This window comes from Strix aluco, chromosome 1 (assembly GCF_031877795.1).
Source record: "Strix aluco isolate bStrAlu1 chromosome 1, bStrAlu1.hap1, whole genome shotgun sequence".
Classification (NCBI taxonomy): domain Eukaryota; kingdom Metazoa; phylum Chordata; class Aves; order Strigiformes; family Strigidae; genus Strix; species Strix aluco.
The window spans coordinates 82,880,544-82,890,135 of NC_133931.1; positions in this window are offsets into that span (position 1 = coordinate 82,880,544).

Genomic DNA, 9,592 nt, shown 5'->3' on the forward strand with positions numbered 1-9,592 from the left:
CATTCACCCTTCATCTCACTTAAGATCACTGCTGCATTTTTTCCTCACCAGTGTCTTTTAATCCAGCTCTTCTCTCGTTATCTTACTGGCAACCTATTCATTTTAATTTTATCAGCTTGGAATATAGGTTTTAGAGAAGATACCAACAGAGAAAGTGGTATTGTACAAGCACATTGGTTTATCACATACAGATAACTGCTGGAAGAAAACATAGGAGTAACAGACAAAAGCTATCAAAAAGCTTAGAATCAGTTAAGTGATAAAGACAGTGGGAAAGCATAAGAAAAAGCATAAAGAGAAATGAAAGCTTTTCTCAACTTCTGAATCAGACTGTGAATATGTTTTCCTTGTCTTCACCCAGGAAGCCTGTTTAAAGAAACATGTTTAAAGGCAACTTATAGTCACAAACCCTGCAGTCACAGTTTATGTACATGTTCATTTATCAGGTAGTCAGACCTGTACAAAACATTGCTACTCCTCTCTGAGGGTCTCCAGCCCCAGAGCAGAGCCCATCAGGGGAACCCACAAGGTTCCCCTTTTGCTGCCTCAGTGCCTCATAAGCCAGGTTAGTTCAAAATACTTCCCCATAGCATTTTAAACGAGGTCATCCTCATTTCTACTGAGGCAAACAAGGAACACCCACACTTTCCTTGCCACTTGTGGTGCTATGGAAGAAAAAATCTTCAGTAAAAGGGCAGCAAAGCCCAGAGATGGCCAGTCATCTCTTAAGCCACTGCAGCTGTTCAGTCAGCAAATATAAATCAAAGGCTGCCTTCTCACATGTGGTGTCAGGCCAGTTTAAACAATGTCCGTGCTCTACCCCTACCATTTATCGCTCCCTCAGCTGTAATATGTGCAAAGGGTAAATATCCCTCAGCCTTGTAGCTTGGCACCTTGGAAGTGAGTTTCCAGGTCTCTCCCACTTCTTATGCTTCAGCTTGAATTGGGGAGCAGTCCCAGAGCATGCAAACTGCGTGTCCTCCATAGGAAATTAAGCTAAAATATATGCTCTAGAAACGCTCTTGCTAGCTAAAGGGTGATCGGGGCATAGGACCAGACTAGAGCTAGTCTGAAATACAGTCTTCTGAAGTGCACTTAGGATGGGCAATAGGTCCCCCAGCATGATGTTTCACTCCATGGATACGCTCTTATTTCCCCGCGCTATTTGCTTGTGTAACATAGCTGTTATATCTCCATGGGTCAGTGCAGCAAATGGTATGGGGTACTATCCAGACTTTTTCTTTTGGTTTGAGTTCTGGTTTTGTTTTGTTAAAACAAAAACTTGACAGAAGAAAGGTTTGATTCTGACCAATTCACTGAGCAGGTTCAGATAAATACCTTGCAAACAAATATTGTTGCAACAGAGAGAGGTACGAGGACAAGGTTGCTCTGCATTGCTGCTAGCATTTATTCCTCGTGCTGGGTCACAACCTCAAAGAGCCGGGAGGAACAGCCTTCACAGTCTCTTGTCCTTCAGGGAAAGTTTATGCCTTTCAGATATGTAGACTTTATCAGCCTGAGGGATAATGAATACTGTCTGTCCGTGCTCTTCTGTTAGAAGTTTCTTTCCATGCATCTGCCATGGTAAGAAATATTCTTCCTCTTTGCCCCTAGATTCCTTCCTGCATTTGAAATCAAGAAATCCTGTCACAACACAGGAGAGCAAAATATTAGTTTCAAAGCAGACAGAATTTCCCACAAACTATGGGAGGGTTTAAATGACCACCACACAGTCTTAATGAGACACTCAGAATGCTGCAAACCTGTACATTATAGAGGAGGATGTTCTTAAAAAATGTGTTAAAAACTGCATTTAATAATACAAAAATGGAATTTGGTCATTTTATCCTTTCATAATCACATTTACAACTTAACAAATCTTTCCTGAAATCCTCTCAAAATCTTCTCTGGTGTTGCATTGATGTGATACATTCAATTTTGGTAGCTTAATTTTTTGTCCAAATACACTTGTTTTGCTTTAATATCTTATTCATGCACAATCTTAGGATGTGTTTAGGTCTCAGTTGAACTATAAATTTATAGGTTTGCTTATTTACTGAATGCATTCAAGTGAATAAACATGCCATTTCTTTGGTACAAACAAAAGCAAAGTTCCTGGCTTACATCAACTTGTTGTCCCAGAATAGAATCAAAGGCTGCTGAGGTAGTTTATGTCCCTATTTAGAAATAGGAAAACCTTTGTTTTGTGTATACAGGTACTGAGCACTTCAGCCTGAGATGTTAAAGGAAGCTGGGGAAGTTAGCAAGCCCAGTGCTAGCTACATTCTTGGCACGCAGTCTGTCTGTAGCAGTATCTGGCATTTGTGTTTACTTGCAAGGTATGACAATTAGTAGACTGGAAAGACGTGGTAGTGATGTTTAGTTCCAGGCTCGTTGAAGGATATATGAGACCATATCTTCTATTTCCCTTGATTCTTACCCCAACTGCTCTACCATATACCGTTCCCCTAACACCCATAAAACTGTATCAGCACTCATTCTTTTCTTCTTCAGTGAATTACAGGATTTGCACAGGATGCAGCAGCAAACTGTAAACTGTAAATAAAGTAGAAAACAATTCCATAAATACAGTGGTTAATATTTGAGTAGCAAACACAGTAGCAAACCAGGTTTTTTTTCAACAGCTTGACAGTAGCGAGACCCCTAATTCCAATGGGCTTTCAAAGGGAAACTGGGAGATAACTTGCATTTGGATCTTTGCAAATTCTTCCTTGAAACAGTTAACACCGGTGAGGATGCATCCAAGAGCAAATGCACTACCAGAACCTCATGCCTTTTCTACCCAGCTGCTGCAAATAGGTAGAATTCCAGATACAGCGAAATACAGTGGCTAGTGACCCTTATTTTATCTTTTTTTTTTTTTTTTTTTTTTTCCCCTGACTACTTCAGAATTCCACAACTGGAAAGTTTTTTTTTGTGTTTGTGGGCAGAAGTTTGAATACAACAGTGCGGTATATGTGGGTTTTGCCCTTCAGTTATTATGTCAGTAATTTTTTCCATTAGAAAACTACTGAGTCTTTGCAAGAGATTTTTACTCAAAAGCATCCCTGCAACACAGCTAATGTCTTCTTCTGCATCTAGCACAAATTCTCCTCCAAGTTTAAAAACTTCAAAAGCAAATGGAAACCTCTTCAGAGAGGAAACCACGACCAATGTATTTGTGTGAAAATCCCAGCAGAATTAAGTTAGATGGAGGGAAATCATCTGATGTGAAATCTGTCTGAATAGCTAGCTGACATCTGGAGGGTGAGCAGAATAGTGGTATTCCTCTTAGTCACAGTTATCAGAGTGAAAACTGAAGGAAATCAAGCCCTTGCTCTGTGCACAGGTAAGGCACTGCAGCTGCTGTTCACCTGCCGAACACTAATCTGGCAGCATGACTCTGCCTCAGCTGGGAAAGCCAGTCTCTAAAGTCTGATCTAGACTAAATTTCTTGGTTACAACAAATCTGAAGGATATTTTGTCCCAACTAAAAATAAAAATGTCTGGTTGAATTCAAAGCAGCCTTTGCTGCAGACTGACCTGAATACTCTTTACTAGTAGTTCAGCTTTGTAGGTTCATTTAGTGAATCAACTTTTTTCTAGAAGTGTTGGGAAAAGATTTCCTCTTATCTTCAGAAAAATAGGTGAATCCCTTCTTGGGGAAAAAGCCAACATTAAAAAAATAAACATTAAAAGATGAAGCTGAGTGTTGTTAAGAGCAAAATGTGTGCTAAATTAGGGTTGTATGTTTTGTCTTTCCTGTTATTAATGGCATCCTCAGAGGATACTGACTCACTCGATGACTGAAGTGCTTGTGGTTTGGGACCCATCCTGAGCCAATAATCCTAGAACCATGGGAGCTCTTCCCTTTTCTTTACATAAGGAAGCTTCTAGATCCAGTTGCCATTTGTTGCAACACCAAGAAATGTGGGCAGCAAAGCGCTCAAGTTAGGATTCCCTAAACGGGACCAAGTTACCATCTTGTCAGGTTATCCAGCTACTGGCAAGATTTTCTAACAGGGAACAATCAGGTTTTTGTCAGCCTTCAAGTAACCTTCCCTTCTCACCCAGTCAGACCAAGGATTGGTTTTGTGAGTTGTCACTTCACCCTGTCTCTGCAAGGAGGGATTTGTCAGCCGTGGGCACAGACAGATCTCATCGAGCCAGACCAGGTGATCTCTTTGCAGCGATCTAGCCCGCTTTCCGATTCTCTCTGTGACATAAATTCCTGTCACTTGTCTTTGCACAATGCTAACTCACCTGCAGTTTTCTTTTGTTCCCAGAAAGTGATAGATTAAAGGGCTGCACATTTCAGGCTCAGTGCTGTGTTTACACTTGGGCTTTTTAGCTTGATTAGAAATTCAACTCTTCCTGTTACTCAAGTGGCAGGACTACTGCTGTGGAAAACACCTGCCTTTAGGGAAAGGAGATAAATAATTCAGACCTTGTACTGAAAGTCACCTTCTTCTACTACTGTGCTTGATGTTTACTGTGACCTTCTAGCAGTCACAATCATTGCAACGCCTCCACTGTGTGACACTGACACTGTTGAAGTGAGGTAGCATTTGTAAAGCCTCCTTTACCTTCATGCTGCACTAAATATGTAGCATGTAGGAAATGGATTTTCCCAATGTTAAGATGGTAAAGGATTGTCCTTGTCAGAGTACTTCAGTCAGAATTGTCATTTTATGTTTTCCCAGTACTTGGCCTGACTTCAGCAAGATAGCAATCCAGCTTTAAAAGCATAACTAATCCTACAGAAAAATAAAATTATGTATTTTTAATTTTACAGTTAATCATTCTTAATAGTCTAAGTGATTTTAAAAGGATCCAAGCTGAAGAAACATTTAGAATAAAAAGGTTTCCATATTTAGATATAAGATGCTAATGCAGTTTGAAAACTCTGAGCAGGGTTCTGTTGAGCAAATTAGTTATGCATGTAGTGAAAAGATGCCCTCAAGATGCTTGCAAGCTAGGAACCTGGTGAAGCACTCCTACAGTTTTCTTCTCAATCCTCACATATTCACCTCTGCCCGTTCGTTACTGTTGCTAATAGGTACTTCTGGTTTCCGAATTATTGCCCTTTGAGTGGGCTTTTGGAACTGCCTGGAGCCCTTGCTAAGTCAGGGTGTCCTGTGCATGTGCAACAGCAGGCAGTCTGGGCAGTGGTTCACAGGCTCACACTTCACACTACATGTATGGCTTGGCATGATGTCTCAGCTGCATGAAGATGAGCTTGTGCTTAAGTCTTCGCTGAGCTGGATCCAGTGACAGTAATCTTGCCTAAGGTGGCCCTTGAAACACCTAACTACTGTCCAGCAGTAAAACCTGGGAACCTGAAGTGATGTGTGAGCAATTTAAAATGTTAATTTTCAAATCCTTCCTGTTTTAAATGTTTACAGTAGATAATGTTTATGAAATACACCTGATGCTATTTTTATCTAATTGGAAGTTACTCCCACAGTCATTAGAAATATGCTGGGATTTACCGCTGCGTAACCAAGAGGCATATTACATTCAGACAGTTGGACTGCACTCTATTCAGCCGAATAACTGCTGCTCAAGCCTCAGTCTGCAACTGCTCATTAGTACACGCTGCTTCATGGAGAGGGCAAATCCATAAATCCTTTCACTGCTGGCTAAACCATGCCTATCCTGTGTGCTGCAGCTTGGAGCCCCTGAAGAGGAAGGTTTTGTGCAACACTCTGGGGTCCCATGGGCATATGAGTGTTCCTCTGCACCTTTCTTTGCTCAGAGAGCCATTCCCTAGACTGTGCAATGTCATGGTGCAGTGTCACTGCAAAGCACAGTGCTATGCTGGCACAGCAAGGGATTGGGTAGGTCTGTAAGAGCATAAACTCGGCTTAAAGCTTCCCATTTAATACATATCAAGAGTGTTTTCTAATTAAGATGTCTCTACTGCTTTAAAACTGTTGGTCAAAATGGGTTTCTTGTTGGTTTGGGGGGAATGTGAGATTTTGCTTTCTGAGTGACCTTAAATTACCCAGACTATACAATGGATGGCATGATCAAGACACTCACAGAGACCACTTCTTCCTCTGTAGTCCTCCCCCATCATCTTTTGTCCAAACTACATCAGATCCATTCATGAGGTTTTCTTCTTCCAGTCTTACACTATTCCTAAAAAATTCACAAAGGCAGAATTGATATTCCAAAAAATAATGCCAGCAGGAAACAGAATGGAGACTGAAACATTCTCATCTTGAGAAACAGGCCAACAAAGAGAATATTGTCTTCATTTTGCAAAAGTTTATTGTCAAATTGCTTTGACCTCAGCTTTAGACTTATCTGTATGTTGCTCTGTAGCAAAATTTGAAATCCTGATGGAACGGCATGAGTGATCGCGGTACAGTAATCTCATGACATCTTTTGCAGTTAGTCTTTATGGTCACCATGATAAAACAGCAGCCAAAAAGGGCACATTATGTCTAATTACCCTGAATCAAACTTGGACGTTATGCAATGGAGAAATACAAATCAGCAAACATTTTCTTGACTCAACTGCTGGCAGTACTCATCTTTTGAAGTCTTTCAAAATAAAATATTTATGAAGCTTTTTCTCTTAGTAAGGTACAATCCAGCTTCTAAATATAATCCAGTTTTTGCTTGGAAGCTTGCCACAAAGGGTCACTACTGAATATTCCTGATAGTAGCACATAAGTACACATGAAGCTTGTGAAGCAGCTGGTATTTCTTTAGAGAGCTGTGTTTTGTCAAGAACATCACAGTCTACAGGGATGGCAATAAGAGTGAGGTCTGCAGACATGAATAGGTCATCCAAGTAGTGACAGTCAAGCAACATCAGATTTTTAAAGTCTGTAAGTACAAACTTTATATAAAATTAGCAAACAGTCTCTGTTTCTACTACACTAGGGTGAAGTGAAGAAAACACTGCCAGTATAGAAATTCTGAAATAGCCCTTAAACATTCACATCTCAAAACAGGTATCACCATACTTACACCTAATGACTTAGAGACCAAATAATTCTGAAGGTAAACTATGTTTTAAAAGATCTCTCAAAATCAATAGCTTTAGGTAATTTAGTTATGCAGTGATGGAAAATGTGCGCTTCAGAGCTGTTTCCTGGGTTGAAACTTAAGCAGTGAGAATGGGCGAACTGGTCTCTGAATACGACTTTTTATGGATGTCTAGTTTTACTTAAACAGAAAAATGATGATATACAAAGTGGACCTAGTTTTCTTTCACTTATACTTTTTCCCCCCGATGATAAATTCATTCAGTTAAAGAAGTCATAAAAATAAAAGACAGAAGCAAACAGGATTCAATTTATTACAGATCAAAACTGAGATTGGGATAAATACTACTGTATAGAATAGCTACAAGATGAACCTTGTATAAAATTCTGTGGTAGTCCATGATCTTGTGACATATCTAATGACAATGTCCTGAGGGACAGGGCAAAATGAACATAGCTCTTTACATAGGACAGCGTGACAGATAAGCTATCAGATTTTCATTAATGAGCAGAGGTTTTTTTTCATTTCTACTGGATTTATTATAGTGGTTATTAAAGCCAATAAAGCATGCCATTGACTCCAGGGAAGATGACAAGAGATACAGCAAACAAGCTGTTATTGATTTGGCTCAGGGACAATGAAATACCCACTGACCCATTCCCAGATCTGTTATTTACTGCATTTGCTTATTGCTAGATGACAGGTAGCATGAAAGATGTCCTTTATGTTTGTTACATATAAATACTCTAGTTTGCTGTAATACATATATTTGTGATGCTTTGTTATCTCATAATGGACAGATGAGGTGCAACGATCTGTGCAGTGAGATGCACAGGTATAGATCTGCAAAAAAATATTAAAGATTCTCTTGTTTAGCACAGAATGTTCTTAATAAATGATACCATCAGAGGAATATACTGGGCATGTATGTTTACAGTGTATCTAACATCTAAATACAAGTTTTCATCTTCCCCATATATTATGAAAATTAATGGATACCAGTACCTTGTCCAATTATAAACAATGTCAAGATTTTTATTTTAAATTTGGAACAGTGCTCTTAAAGTTTATGGTATCATTGAAAGCCCTTGACAGATTTATATTGCGCATGAATTACAACCAGCTGTGAATTACAGGGTTTCAGTCCTATCAAAAGCTTCAGGTAATGTAATAAACCACAGGAGAGAAGCCTCATTCACTAAAATCCCAATGGAATTACAGATCTGTAACTTCCATCTTACTTGCAGTTTTACATACAAGCTCAATGTGAGGAAACATCAATACGTACACGTGTCCTCACCCAGATTCCATTCTCTCAACTCATCCTGCTTCATCATTCTGTCCTTTTTGTGACTCCTCACATCCCTTCACACTGGGCCATATTGCTTTGAGTGGCAACTATAATCACTGTCTCAGCTGCAATTTTAAGGCTCATGAGTCCTAATCTCTGTCTATTTCATTTTACATTAACACTGAACTGCCCCCTGCAGAAAAGTCAGCAAAGGCAAACATGGGACAATTCATGATACACACAAGTTTACAGGCCAGTGAACTGGCTTAACCCTCAGTGAAAGTGGCTGTGCTAAGCTCCTGGGTGGAGAAATGGTGTCTGGGGTGTGGTGTAACCCCTGTCCTGATACTTATTTATGCATATATTTATATGCAGATTCCCAGGAGGCACTGACACTGTCCCATCTTGGTCACCACAACCCTGGGAGAAAGGATTTCCACCTTCTTTAAAGGAGGAGGCAAGCCAGGTCATTCGTAAACCATGTTTTGATGATCCACTTTGCATTTCCCTGTCCAGTTTGTACTGAAGGGAAATTTTTTTCTCAGAGAAGATATACCAGAGTAAGTCTGACAGATTACCTGCATTCTGGCTGTGACATTTGCATCCAGCCTGTTCACAACTTGTCAGCTTGTGTTTGACAGACACATGGTTCCTTCCATTTCTAACATGGAAAGAAAAGATATTTAATATGCTACTTTTTTCATGTAGAGTCAGGGGACCTGGAAGCCAAGAGGAAGGACCAGTTACATGTCATCAGCCAGTACTCTGGTAGGTGCAGCCCAGTGCCAGCGAGTCACCAGGGCTCCACGACTCCCACTGATAGCAAAATGGTTTCAAAGCACAATGCACTCTGCATGTCTTGTCAGTGGGACTCAGTCGTATCACTTAACGCCTGCCCACACTTTAATGAAATGTTAGCAAATAAAATGATACGGTTTATATAACTTAAGATTTTTGTAGCTTTCTGAAAACGTTGCAGATCAAACCATATTGAAAAGGTTAAGTAAATCAAATAGTTAGCAAGGGTTAAAAAAATCTAATAGCTAGCAATGAAACTTCGGAATCCAGAGCTGCAAAAAGCCAGGACTTGCAGAATTTGGCACTTGAAAACAGATTATACAGGTGCAGAAATATAACAGCTGTGTACAGTCATAGCCAAGGAGCAAATTAAAATTGCTCTTGAAATTCCCTTGCAATTACTGCAGGGACACTGCACATCATCAAAGTCTGTGCTCACAAGTCCAGGATTTCCCAAAGTGAAATGAATGCTTCTGACACTAGCTATGTTTCAATGTGATT